Genomic DNA, 15,234 nt, shown 5'->3' on the forward strand with positions numbered 1-15,234 from the left:
TTGACGCCGGACTCCAGCCTTGCACCTTCATCGATCCGCTCTGCCACAGGAGTGCCACAGGTCGCCTCCCCTCCCTGTAGGTGCTCTGTGGAAAGGTCACACAGACCCTCCGCATGCAGGGCGTCTCATTGAGATTGCCTGGTAGAAGCCTCTCACTCCCCCTGGCAGAATGAGATCCCGGTGGCGTTGAAATCCAGGCATCGATCGCGGCGGCCGCGCTCTCATATTGTGACTTGATTTAGCAATTAGGGCCTCTTTTCACACTCGATAGCTTTCAGGCCAAGCGTTAAATGGCCAACTGTTTGCAGCGCGACGCTCACGCCACAATTGTCCACTAGATTGATAGACTGCCCTCCTCTCCAAAGCACCTTCAGGCAGCTTGTCATCATTAGGCTGATCAGTCAATCAAAGACGTTTTTAGGATCAGGACCCCATAACAGGGATGTCACGAGACACTCAGTTCATGAGATCAGATTGAGATTAATATTACTTTGAAGAAAAGTACAATGAAAAAATATTTGACAATGTATTGCAATCTACTAGGGTTGTGAAGGATAAACAAGACAAGCAAGTGATGCGTTTGAAGCAGCCTCCTGGATCAATAAGAATCACTCATAAATCCTTAAAATGGATTGTAGAGACATGCAAGACTAACAACAGTCCGTCTTTGTAACAGCGCGAGAGCCTGGACTGCCGGCGAAACGATTGTGGCGCATGCGTTGTAGCTTAGCATCACGAGAGAATGGATGGAAACATGTATCAAATATATGTATTGATTATGAAAAAAACCTAACGTTTAAAGTGTTACATGCGTAGTGCATAGTGCATTTTGTTTTAGAAAACCATTTCATTGGAGGAGCATAGAAAGCATGGAAAATGGAACTGCAATGCTACTTCTGTCTACCAGAGAGAACCAGAGGACCCGGAGCCCAAAGCCCAGAGGGAAGCTGACATCATCGCAGCGCCACAATGAATGCGTTGCTCAGACGCAATACCTCATGGGAAAGCTTTAAAATGCTGTTTTTTTTTTAATTTTAACTCATATTGGGACATGTTTGTATATTTGTATATACACCTTTTGAGTATTAAGTTATAACAATCGCACTTCCTATTAGAAGTGTCGAAGCTACAACCCAAATAATTGAGGTTGCGGGAGGACCAGATATCAACTGGAAGAAAAGAACAACAACGAAAACACTCAATTGCCTCCAATACGGCTGTTTAATTGCACCAAATTAGTGCCGCATAAGACAGGCCCTCCCTCGGAACTAAACATTTTAAACACTCCGCACTCCCTCAAACCCGTCAACAAAAGAAATCCCCCAAAAAACTCAATCCTGTGCAAAACCCCAAAATTCACACTTTATCCCCCACAAAATGTTCCCAAAATCACAAAAATAAGGGAAGCCAAGGTATAGTTCAGTTATTGAAGTGAAAGCCGCAGTTCCACTCACGAACGCGCATCCACTCGTGCAATCCACCTGCCGTCGTTCCTTGCGTCCAGTACTCCACGGGAAAAAGGTAATCCAGTCAAAAAGGAAAATCAAAACGTTAGTTCATCAATTCGTTTGTGAAAAGTTTGACTCCGTGGCCTAAATGCCGGCTCGCAGGATCCCAGGTTGGCGTGTGACGTCACTCTTTCCTCCTGCGTCTTAAATACACGCCAGGACATGACACACATTAACCAGATGAGGATGCAGATGATATACAGTATATGAATATAGCCTGTAAATGGCCATGTCTGGTCACCTGATGACCGTTTTCTTCCAGCTGAGACTTAATAGTGACTTCCAGGAGGTTGACAAGCTTGCAGTGAGTGTACTGATAGCTCGTGACTGACTCCTGCCAAAGAAAAGGCTGTTGTTTCCTCACTGACTTGTGAGCAAAGACAAGTCACAAGGTTAGAATTGAGCCATAAATTAAAAAAGTTTAAGAAAAAAGTACACAAAGTACATCCCTACAATTTACTAAGTTCATTTCTACTATGTAACCTTGCATTGCTCCTCACGAGGCTCTACTCTTCTACACTCCAGCCACTGACACAAAGAGACTGCGTGACTGACAAAAGGGCTCACTCCGTTCATGCCGTTGTTCTTTGGAACAAACGTGCCGAGGTGCTGAAACCAATGCACAGAGTGAATCCTCTTCCTGCCTGTTTGGAGGCGAGAGACGAGGAAAACAGACACACATGCACATGGCAACGATCCACTTCATTTTCATTTACTGTGTGATTAGTTAAATGATTTATTATTGTCCCGGGCCTCGCGCCCACGAGACAGTTTTTTTCTCGCAAGACCTTGTGACACGAGATGTTGGGACACGCCCACTCGGTGCTATTCAAATGAATTTTGATTGATCCATGATTGCCCACCATTTATTCTCATTGAGGAAGAGATGCATGGTTCTGCTGCTGGCGTACAGTTTCAGCTTTCAGATCATTATTTGCTTGAATCGCGAGTTGTCCGACGACCACAGACAATGTGGCTGTTTGCGTCACCGTGCCAAGCATGAAGTCACATGACGAGAAGAAATCCTGTGCCAGGGAAGCTCCCGACCACAAAAACTAAGCTGATAATCTGACAAAGCAGCTAAAGAGAAAGCTGGCGTTCGATCACCTAGAAAGAGTGCAGAAAGAAAGGGAAGAGTACCTGTCCAAAGGGACCGTGTGAGTTTCTAAGAATAGACTATCATCCCCATCCTCGTCCTTCCTGCGCCTCAGGAGACTTTCTTAGACAGCACTGGTAATTGCTTCTGAGGTATTTTTGTTCTTCTTGCTCTAGCACTTTTTTAAGTGAATTCCTCATTTGGGAGGCAAATATTTGTGTTCTCCCTGGAGGAATATTTGTGTTCTCGCGGGGAAGACATCTTCTCTATCTTTATCTCTGTGTATACCCTCATTTATTATGACTTTCTATCTATCTATCTATCTATCTATCTATCTATCTATCTATCTATCTATCTATCTATCTATCTATCTATCTATCTATCTATCTATCTATCTATTTATCTATCTATTATGACTTTCTATCTATCTATCTATCTATCTATCTATCTATCTATCTATCTATCTATCTATCTATCTATCTATCTATTATGACTTTCTATCTATCTATCTATCTATCTATCTATCTATCTATCTATCTATCTATCTATCTATCTATCTATCTATCTATCTATCTAGCTAGCTAGCTATCTATCTATCTATCTATCTATCTATCTATCTATCTATCTATCTATCTATCTATCTATCTATCTATTATGACTTTCTATCTATCTATCTATCTATCTATCTATCTATCTATCTATCTATCTATCTATCTATCTATCTATCTATCTTTCTATCTATCTATCTATCTATCTATCTATCTATCTATCTATCTATCTATCTATCTATCTATCTATCCATCTATCTATCTATCTGGTTGACTGCTGCTAGCTTCGTCCTCACATCCACTGTGACTGGAAAACATGGATGGACACCAACTGCAGTAATCCATCACCACTTCCTGCTTCCAATTTTGCGGCTTCACTCGGTCACAGGTTTTCCAAAATATATTCATTAATTCATTAATCAAATATATTAATTAATAAATTAATTAAAGTACTGTTTTGTGGTTGAATGTGGCCTATTTTAGTACAACATTTTTGCCTAAATGAAGCATTTTCAAGCATAAAAATGGCTAAATGAAGTATATGTAGTATTCCACACTGGTCGCTAGGTGTCAGTAATGTTCTTGATGTTCGGTGGGACTCGAACGCCGGAATAACAGGCTTTTATTGCAGGTCTGAATGATCTCACAACAGGCACAACAATACAGCAAACACAACAAACACAGCTCCTCGAGCACCAAAACACATTTACTGCAACACACACTAGCTCAAGTCTTATTTATGTCTTATTTTCTCTTATTATGTCCACTACATCGGGTAATAGGAGTGTAAAGGTGACTATAGGGGTGTTATTTCATATTTAGAGGGCTCTAATGATGTTAAAACCCGTATTTAGAAGGTTGTAAAGAGGTCTTCTACGTATGCTCTCAGCACCAAAATATTCTTTTTATCAATAAGGAACCCTACTTTGAGGAAATTCACTTACCAGGGTCGGGTCTGGAAGCAATTACCTGTGATAAACGAGGGATTACTGTACGACAGGTTTGATAGCAACGTACTAAATTGCAAAGAAAACAATCTACATTGATTATCAATCTGGACAGTTCAGCTTTCTAGGGAGTGCAGCAACGCAGATCAACATCGTGGTCATTGGAGAGGCATGCTTGTTCTGCTGGTTCATTGGCAACATGGGGCAGAGGGCTCCACTGCCCCACACAGCAGGGACAGGACAGGAAAGGCAGCAACTCAGTCAAATTAACAACCAAGTCTGTGAATTTATTTCGACTTTTCATGGTTAGGGCCCACTACTCCGACAGGATTGAAGATGAAATAGTTTCATCGGTTGTTGTTGGGGTTTTTTCTATCACAGCTCCCTCCATCTGCTGGATCTGGTGGGGCGGTGTTTGTACTTGCCCCAAAAAAACGCCCCTAAATGTGACAGTAGTATTAAATAAGCAATAGGTGAGTCACAGTGTAAAACAGAATAATAAAAAAATAAAGTGGAAAGTGCTTAAGGCAGTGCCGCTTTCCAACATGGGGGCCAACTTTGTCGATTCTCTTTCAGTCTACAAAGGTTTTCGTTACAGAAGGTCTTGACGGGCGGTAGTTTCATGCTGCCTCATTATAAGCAGCCTTTATCAAACACTGCAAACTGTGAGTGTGTTGATAGGCGTTTTTTTCTTCGCTGCCTGCAGAGATTTGACTCCAACGGAAAACACTGCAATTAAAAATCAAAGCCCACTTTTGTGGTATTTCCTCCACCGAAAGCTCTTGTTTTGTTTTTTTAAAGTGTCCTTTTTCTAAGGAGGATCTGAATGGACCTTTCACAGGACATTACATACATTTCCTTTGATTTTACCTCACAATCAATTCCACTTGTATTTTTTTTCTCCCGTGGTCCTGAAAGCAGCAGGAAAGTAGAAAAGCTGCTCCTCAGGTGAACTGGAAGCGGCGTCAAGCGTCATTAACCTATTTGTTTTGACAGCCGCCGGTTTTGCTTTTGGGAGGAAATGCACTTTGAAGCGGAGACCCGGCCTGAACTGGAAGACGTCTAACGACATCGGGATTTGCTGGAGCCGCCAATCAAACGAGGTGGCCTACTTTAAATCAGCTGCGACCCCGTCAAGACAACACAAGCATCCGACTTTTACATACCAGGCATGGAAACGCTTGCTTGTTACGCTCACAAATGCATGCCAACACACTTGCTACTCACTACATACTGTATGTTCTTTGGGGGTACATGTCACAGAGTCCAGCTCTAGGTCGAAGTTCAAGGTCACAGCAATGTCAAAACCACACAAAAATGTCACTTTTTCCGCAGTTTTTATCTAATTATCTCCAAACCTGTTAGACATGTAGTGGGTAGATAGCTGCTGAGGGAGCTTGCCATTGATTGTCATCTTAAAGGAAAAGTGCACTTTTTTGGGAATTTTGCCCATCATCCACAATCCTTGTGAGAAACATGACCACACATGCTGCTCCAGGTGGTGAAGATGGCTTCACGGAGGGCATCCACTGTCTGGAACTGATGTCCATTTTTGTAAATTTCCCTTGATATCCATTTCCAAATGTTTGTTCCATTGAAGGATCATGATGGCGCCCCCACCACTCTGCTGTCTGGAAAACATCTCAGGTGGGATCTCCTTGTCATGTCAGTAACATTGGAAGCCACTTTCTTCCACCTTCCACTGTCCCATGCATGGTGCTCCCCTGCAAATTCCAAACAGGCAGTTTTGTGGCATTGAAGACGTTTTTTGTTCTTAAAAACCTTCTCTCGCAGACGCCGTCTGATGGTTATTGGACTGCACTCGGCACCAGTAACAAGCTTCATTTGGGTCGACGATGGTCCCATGTCTTGACGGACAGCCAATGGGAACCTCCAGCTTAGGGCCGGTGACATTTTTTTGGGTCTACCACTTGACTTTTTTGTTCCACGAGCCTCAGGATGTTTGAAGAAGTTTGAAATGACTGTCCTACTGCGTCCAACCTCAGCAGCGATGGCGTGCTGCGAGAGGCCTTGCTTATGCAGCTCAACAATCCCACCGCCTTCAAAGAGAGAAAGCTTTGTTGCCTTTGCCATCAAGAGGTCATGACAGTGTGAATACCTGACAGAAAATCACATTCAATCCACATTTTTGCCGAGGTTTTGGCATTTTGACTGCGCTCTTAAACTTTTCATCAGCTGATGAACAGCTTATTTCACTTTAATGCGTCTTTGCAATCAATTGCTTACTCAATTTTTTGGGGTCTCACTCCCATTTCTTCCTTTGCATTGCAAAGCTCTGCTTAGAATCTCCTCAAAATCCAACAGTGCAACATGTAAATTCTTGCCATTTTTCAACTTCTCTTAACATTTTGATCAAGCGTGTAAAGTGTGCACTTTGACTTTCTTACTCGTGAAATTCACAACACCGGCCAGGAAGCGACCCAAGCAGGACCATAGCGTGTTCCTACCAATCCAGTAAAGCTCAGAAGAGCTTAGACGGTCCAGTCAACGCTGAGGAGGATGAAGTCAAAGTCAACAAAGGCGTTTCAGGAGGAGGAGGTGGATCAGAGGGGAAATACGGCTCGCGATGGGGCAAAACACGATAGCGGAGGAAGCTCATCCAACGTGTGAGCACTTAAAAATATATGCACTTAAAAAAATATATTACTATTCTTCCTTTTAGTCTGAGAGTATGACCTGTTGCCATGGAAACAACACAGCCTGCAATTACTCTTTTATTCTGTCAAATAATGTGACAGTAAATACAATAAAATTACATTAAAACGTTTAATATCTGCAACCTATTTGATTTGCACTAATTTTATGATATGATAAAAAAATATTGTAATATAAAATATCAAATATTAAAAAAAAATAGTAAATAAGTTATTTAAAAATATGAGAAAATAAGACACGTACAATGTAAAAACCTCACACACACGGGCACGCACACACACATACGGTATATAAATATTGTGCAAAAAATAATCTGCAACCCATTACATTTTGTACACATTTTATTATATTAAATTATATTAAATAAATATGGGAAAACAATAAAAGTCATAGATATAATTTTAAAAAAAGCATCAAGTAAATATAAATAAATATAAATTTTGTGCATATGATACAGATAATTACGAATGTTGGGTGTTTTTGGGGGAAAGAGAGTGGTTTCATTTGATTTCTGTGTTGGTTTAAAATGTCTAAATACGTTCCTCGTTCTTAAATAAACAAGTTAAGAATGTATGGTAAAAAATATGAAACGCTACGCTAAGAAAGTTAAAGGGAGACATCTTCTGCAAAAAGAATCGTTTCAGTGACAGCAAGGGTGAGCGCTCCTCTCGCCGTTACACAATCTTTGACGCTTTTCCTCCCACAGTGAAGCACAATTAAGCTAGCAACTGCAGAAAAGAAGTCCGAAAAAGTTGTGTTTGCTCTAAAACGTTTGAGCCTCAGGAAACCTTCGTCTCTGTGAGTATCTATGTGTAAAAAGCACTTAAAATAGCGATCTCAAATGTTCCCGATTTATTCATACTGAATATGTTTGTAGACTTGATGGTGTGCTGTTAGCTGTCAGTAATGTATCACCAGTGTTTTGGCTAGCTACTTGTGTTAGCATATCTTATGTAAATTTAGAGATAGTGATTACTTTTTTTTATGTTACAGTATGTCACGTCTAAGAAAGCTTCACTAAAGCAAGAAAAGTAAACATGGAGTAAGTATGGAGTTTTCATCATTTGTTCGCTGCCTGCCGTGCAGCAGCATGCAGTCACGTGATGAGAGGACAGCGTTAACGAAGCAGTTTTGTCGTACAACTTCTCTTATGGGACAAATAGGACAAAATGTTGTACTCATCCTGGCCACAACATTAGTACACCTGCACCATCTAATAAAATACAGAACACAACAATTCTGGTGTATGATATACTTTCATTTTCCGTGATTGTGCTTGCAGTTTGCAGTAATGTGAGCTTTTGTTTTCTTTGTGGAGCCTATTACGTCGTGCAGGTGTTCCTAATATCGTGGGTGTTGTTGCTCCGTCACGTGTCTTGCCTTCATGATTAAAAATAAATAGTGATATGTCCCAAAAAGAAAAAGCACAGTTGTGCCTGGAATGAACTCTGAAAGCTGGTGACACACACACACATACACACACACACAGTATACAGTACAGTATACACACAACATATTTCCTGAGAGAAAATAGAAAATCCGGCTGCAGAGGGAAGAAGCACAGATTAAGAGCAGGGATGTCCATAAAGCCTACAGGATACATTGCGTTGTTACACCTGTGTACAATTTCCATATAGATTACCCGTCCATCATTTCCATTTTGACACTGCATGAGAGGATCACAGTCAGCCATACTAGTATGTATGTACAGGTACTGCTGTCTTATTGTAGTAGTATCATATGCTGCTATCGTACTCTAGTAGTACGTATGTACTGCTATCTTATTGTAGTAGTATTATATGCTGCTATCGTACTTTAGTAGTATGTATGTACTGCTATCTTATTGTAGTAGTATCATATGCTGCTATCGTACTTTAGTAGTACATATGTACTGCTATCTTATTGTAGTAGTATTATATGCTGCTATCGTACTTTAGTAGTATGTATGTACTGCTATATTATTGTAGTAGTATCATATGCTGCTATCGTACTTTTGTAGTACGTATGTACTGCTATCTTATTGTAGTAGTATCATATGCTGCTATCGTACTTTAGTAGTACGTATGTACTGCTATCTTATTGTAGTAGTATGTATGTACTGCTATCTTATTGTAGTAGTATTATATGCTGCTATCGTACTTTAGTAGTATGTATGTACTGCTATTTTATTGTAGTAGTATTATATGCTGCTATCATACTTTAGTAGTACGTATGTACTGCTATCTTATTGTAGTAGTATTATATGCTGCTACCATACTCTAGTAGTATGTATGTACTGCTATCTTATTGTAGTAGTATTATATGCTGCTACCATACTTTAGTAGTATGTATGTACTGCTATCTTATTGTAGTAGTATCATATGCTGCTACCATACTCTAGTAGTATGTACTGTATGTACTGCTATCTTATTGTTGTAGTACTATATGCTGCTACCATACTCTAGTAGTATGTATGTACTGCTATCTTATTGTAGTAGTACTATATGCTGCTACCATACTCTAGTGGTATGTATGTACTGCTATCTTATTGTAGTAGTATTATATGCTGCTACAATACTCTAGTACTATGTATGTACTGCTATCTTATTGTAGTAATACTATATGCTGCTACCATACTCTAGTACTATGTATGTACTGCTATCTTATTGTAGTAATACTATATGCTGCTACCATACTCTAGTACTATGTATGTACTGCTATCTTATTGTAGTAATACTATATGCTGCTACCATACTCTAGTACAGGGGTCGGGAACCTTTTTTGCTAAGAGAGCCAAGAAAGCCACATTTTTAAAAATGTATTTCTGTGAGAGCCATATACAACTAAATGTGTGTTATTAAGCATGACCAACAATTTTAGAGCATAATAAGTCTCCGAATTATTATTTTTAATAACGTTGTTATATTGAAGCTAACCAATAATAAATACTGTAAAATACTTCTTACCATTAATGTGACTTCTGTGCTTGCGGTAGAAAATGGATGCATGGATTAAAGTGCATAAAGAAGTTTTATATTTTGAATGTTATTTTTAACCCTGTGATTTCTGTCAAATAAAATTACAACAAAAACATTTTATTGTGTTAAAGCCAGAGAGCCAGATGCAACCACCAGAAGAGCCACATCTGGCTCCCGAGCCATAGGTTCCCTACCCCTGCTCTAGTACTATGTATGTACTGCTATCTTATTGTAGTAATACCAAATGCTGCTACCATACTCTAGTACTATGTATGTACTGCTATCTTATTGTAGTAGCACTATATGCTGCTACCATACTCTAGTAGTGTGTACGTACCGCTATCTTAATGTAGTAGTATGTATAACTAAAAACACAAACACTAAAACTAAAAGTAATACAAATAAAAATCAGTATTTATACATAGTTTGTTGAGTAGAAAAAAAATATAAATACAAATAAAATTAATAATAATAAAATAAAACTCTGTTTTTATGCATATTTTGTTAAATATATAAAAACCTCAATAATACAACTAAATGTAATAATAATAAAATTTAAAAAAGTCTGTATTTAAACATTTTAAACAGATGAAAACCTAAATAATACAAATGAAAGTAATAATAACAAAATTAAAATGACTGTTTATACATATAGTTTGTATAGATAGATGAAATAGATGAAAACCTAAATACAAATACAGAATAAAAATCTGTATTTTTATGCATTTTTATGCATATGTATTTAAATAGTAACAAAACATACAAAAAATAATATATTAAAGTAAATATGTGTCCATCCATCCATCCATTTTCTATACCGCTTCTTCCTCATTAGGGTCGCGGGGAGCCTATCCCAGCTGACTTCGGGCGACAGGCGGGGTACACCCAGCCAATGGCAGGGCACATATAGACAAACAATCATTCACACTCACATTCATACCTATGGACAATTTAGAGTCTCCAATTAACCTCACCTGCATGTTTTTGGAATGTGGGAGGAAGCCGGAGTACCCGGAGAAAACCCACGCGCACACGAGGAGAACATGCAAACTCCACACAGAAATGCCCAGGGGAGAATCGAACCCAGGTCTTCCCGATCTCCAGGCTGTGCTGGACTGTGTTGGCCAACGTGCTAACCGTGCGGCTCGTAAAAATGTGTATTTATACAAATATCCTTTGTGTCATTTTTATTAAGCCACAAGATTGTTTTGTTAAATAGTTAAAAACAAAAAGTAGTATTATTTACAGTAGCGGTGTCACGAGACACTCAGTTCACGAGATGACATTGCTTTTAAGAAAAGTAAAATGAAAAAAATAAACATATCACAATACTGTATACTGTAATCTACCAATTTAATTTCTACTATGTTACACTCTTCTGCATTCTGTGTGGATGCTAGCGGCCCGGTACTGGGCCCCGGTCCGCTGGTTGGGGACCCCTGATCTACAGTACAAGCAAGACATAATTTGTGTCCTTAATTCAACAGCATTGCTCAGTCTACACAGGCATCTTATAGTTGCACGTTACTTACAGACACATAGTCTCCAAGGCAGAAGCATAATGGAGATTTTTTATTTGTGTAAAAAGAAAAAAAAAAAGGGCAGAAAGTGTTGTCATTATTGTGAGGGCACCTTGACCCCCACTCATTCACCCCGAAAGTACCTCATTAACAGTCCAACAATGACCCTCCAACACCTCAATTATTACATACCTTAATCCCATCACTCTAACTGCTGCACACACACACACACACACACACACACACACGGCTTGTGCTAAAGTAATCAATCAGGGTTTATTTGCAGCTCCCACTAAATAATGCACTCCCTTTAAGTTAGTGCAGTGCAAAGCTTGCTGTACTATTTCCATCGTTTCTTCTTTATTCCACGTCGTCTCGTCCCAACAGAGTCTGCCTGTCCATCGTCTCGAGGACGACACTTGCAGACAAAAAGTCTGGTGTTTGCATAGATCCGCTGTTAGCTGCCAACTTATTCCCCCGTAAATGGATCAAATTCTTATCTCCAGCCGAGGTCACTTCCTGGCGCGCTCGTCTGAGATAATTGGCTTTTTTTTTTTTGCCTAATCAAGAAGTAGCGAGACAATGAAGGCGGCCGAGTTTTATCCAGCGAGCAGCGAGTCGGGATGATGGACATTTTAGGCTGCGTCAATATTCAAATAGTTTTACTGTGTAGCTTGAGTCTGCTAATGGCCGCTAGGCATTTATCGTAAATGTAACTTGCTGTGACCGTTTAAGCGCACACTGCAGCGTTTATGTGTCATTATCTTACACTTTCATTTTACAGACACACTTTGAGTAGCTTTTATTTTTTTTTTATTTTTATTTTTATTTTTTTTTTTACAAAATGCACAAAAGGGTCTGGCAGTTGTTTTACCGCCAAGCCTTCGTCCACTTCCAGGATGACCTGCTCTAACTCCTCAGCCCAATGCGTTTTTCTTCATGATCGTTTTGGTAGAACGGTGATTGACTGGCGATTCATTCAAGATTCTGATGGACTTTTTCAATTAAATGAATTAATCTAATGTACTCATTTATGTTTGGACTTCCGTGACGAGGAACGTGGTTCTGCTTAGCTGCTGGGCAATTTAGTAAAGAGTTTGCCTTCTCAAAACAATATGTGTTGAAAAGAGTCATACATTTGCATCATAAAAATGCCTCCTCAGAAATAAATCAGACCTCACAAATCGCTCTGCATTATATTTGCCTCCCGCCGTATCCCTGCGCACTGTCGCCTCCCCATCCTTGTGTGTGTCATGAAGACGCTCGCATCTTCTTTCACGATGGAGCGTCGTGGCCATCTTGTTTTCATTTTGATCATACTAAGCGGATAACTAAGTGGAATTTTGTTTCTCGTCACAGATATCCGACCAGAACCAGACTCGCGGGACCAACTGGGGAGGAGGGTAAGTCACAGTTGATGCGCTACACTGCTGATGGGGATGTCCTACAACTTCATGTCAAAAAATCCCAACTATCCTTTTAATCATAATTTTGTCATGTTTTTTTCTTCACTGCTTGGCCACTTCTTTTTTTGTATAGCTTTTAAAATGTTAGCTCAACAATTGGAATACATTTATTTATTTTCATTACATTTTTGAGGTGTTAAAACATGTTTTTAATTAGTTTTTTTTACTAAAGCTGTATGAAAAAAAGAATAATCCAATAAATATTTATCCTAAAAAAATGATTTTATTGTTTGGTATTCAAATTTAATTTGTGTTTGTTTTTGATTATCAAAAGTATATATATAATATATATGTGTGTGTGGGGGTGTGTGTGTTTTCTTCAACCTGGCGGCGCCGGATGGACCTAAACATAATGTCCCAGAGGTGTTCTATTGGGTTTAGGTCAAGTGAACGTGGGGGCCAGTCAATGGTATCAATTCCTTCATCCTCCAGGAACTACCTGCATACACTAGCCACATGAGGTCGGGCATTGTCGTGGACCAGGAGGAACCCAGGTCCCTCTGCACCAGCGTAGGTTCTGACAGTGGGTCCAAGGATTTTATCCCGATACCTAATAGCAGTCAGGGTGCCGTTATCTAACCTGTAGAGGTCTGTGCGTCCTTCCAGGGATATGCCTCCCCAGACCATCACTGACCCACCACCAAACCGGTCATGCTGAATGATGTTGCAGGCAGCATAACGTTCTCCACGGCATCTCCAGACCCTTTCACGTCTGTCGCATGTGCTCAGGTTGAACTTGCTCTCCTCAGTGAAGAGCACAGGGCACCAGTGGTGTAGTTGCCAATTCTGGTGGTCTATGGCAAATGCCAATGGAGCTCTACGGTGCTGGGCAGTGAGCACAGGGCCCACTACAGGACGTCGGGCCCTCAGGCCACCCTCATGGAGCCTGTTTCTGATTGTTTGGTCAGAAACATTCACACCAGTGGCCTGCTGGAGGTCATTTTGTAGGGCTCTGGCAGTGTTCATCCTGTTCCTCCTTGCACAAAGGAGCAGATACCGATCCTGCTGAGGGTTGAAGGACCTTCTATGGCCCTGTCCAGCTCTCCTGGAGTAACTACCTGTCTCCTGGAATCTCCTCCATGCGTTCAGGTACCTCAGTAATGCCCTGGTCCAGATCTGGGAGGAGATCCCCCAGGACACCATCCGAAGTCTCATTAGGAGCATGCCCCGACGTTGTCAGGCATGCGTACAAGCACGTGGGGGCCACACAAACTACTGAGAATCATTTTGAGTTGCTACAATGACATTTTAGCAAAATGGACCAGTGTGCTGCATCATTTTTTCACTTTCATTTTTGGGGTTTCTTTGATTTCCCCCCTCTATAGGGTGATCATTTTCATTTCTATCAAATGATGTGGCATCATTTTGTTACTAATACATCAGCCTCTTATTATCAGGAAACATATTCAACATCATTTTCCCCCAGTTTAGATCTGATGTGTTTTCGAAGTGTTTCTTTAATTTTTTTGAGCAGTGTATATACAGAGGATGTAGAGGATGTAATAAATAGGAAATTCATTGTTGATGTGAAAGGTTGTCGTGTGCTGGTGGCCGTCTTGAAATCCCCCATGAGAACATCCGAGTAAATTCCACGTGTTATTCCGCTTCTGTTTGAACAAAGAGGCGCTTCTGCTGCCGTGGACACCTTTTACGTCCACTGGGAAGGACGGTGGGGGGGCAGCGTGTTAGTTTTTCCTAAAGAAAAGTCAACGTAAAGTTCGTGACTTTACTGCACCTGCGGCAGAGGCTGGAAAATAAGAAGAAATAAACAAAAAGAAAAGACTGCGGTAAAAGCTGCGAGTCTCCATTGAGAGAGGATGCTGTTGTTCACCTCGTTCGTCTTCTGGGAGAAAAGGTCACGTATTGTCTGCTCATCTTCAGGCCATTACCGCGGCGCCACCGCACATTAACAATGCGCTGGATAAGTGCTAATTTATGACCCCGTGTCACCCTAATGAAATGTTTTTGAAGATGCGTTCCGCTCTCATAACAGCGGCTTTAAAGGCAGGGATGTCTTACGTCAGTTTATGTCCGCTTTCTCTCAGATTGAACCACTATCGCACACTATTAGATTAGTTTATTCGATTATTATTAAGGTTATTAACTGGCGTGGAAAGACTTACGCTGCTGTACGTCATTAGATGGTAAAAGCAGGAGTTATGTGTATATCACGCATTTACTGTGGTGCAAGGTTAATCATCATACCAAAATACCAGCGTTTTCTGGTACTAAAATGCAAATGTTGCCGTCCTGGGGAACCTTGCTCCATTCACCATTCACCTGTCTGTGTAGTGTGGTTGACATTTTTACACAACTATGCCTTTTTGTGTAAAAATGCACAAAACATTGCCCTCTTGTACTTCCAATTGTGATGTTTTTTTCTCTTTTTTTCTCTTTCTTTTTCCCTTTTTTTGTTTTTGTTGTTCTTTTTTTCTTTTTAAAAACTTTTTTCTTCTTTTTCTTTTCGTAATTGTTTCTGTCTTTTTTTCTCTCTTTATTTTACAACATTGATTTGT

At 40.2% G+C, this 15,234-nt stretch overlaps 1 long non-coding RNA gene across 1 annotated transcript; it reads left to right on the forward strand.

Annotated features, from left to right (window-relative positions):
- Positions 1-7,465: 7,465 nt before the first annotated feature.
- On the forward strand, positions 7,466-12,748 carry LOC129172382 (uncharacterized). Its single transcript, XR_008566998.1, has 3 exons — positions 7,466-7,573; positions 7,769-7,817; positions 12,612-12,748. It is a non-coding gene; the product is annotated as an uncharacterized LOC129172382 (long non-coding RNA).
- Positions 12,749-15,234: the final 2,486 nt, after the last annotated feature.

The sequence above is a fragment of the Dunckerocampus dactyliophorus genome, chromosome 19, assembly GCF_027744805.1.
Source record: "Dunckerocampus dactyliophorus isolate RoL2022-P2 chromosome 19, RoL_Ddac_1.1, whole genome shotgun sequence".
NCBI lineage: Eukaryota > Metazoa > Chordata > Actinopteri > Syngnathiformes > Syngnathidae > Dunckerocampus > Dunckerocampus dactyliophorus.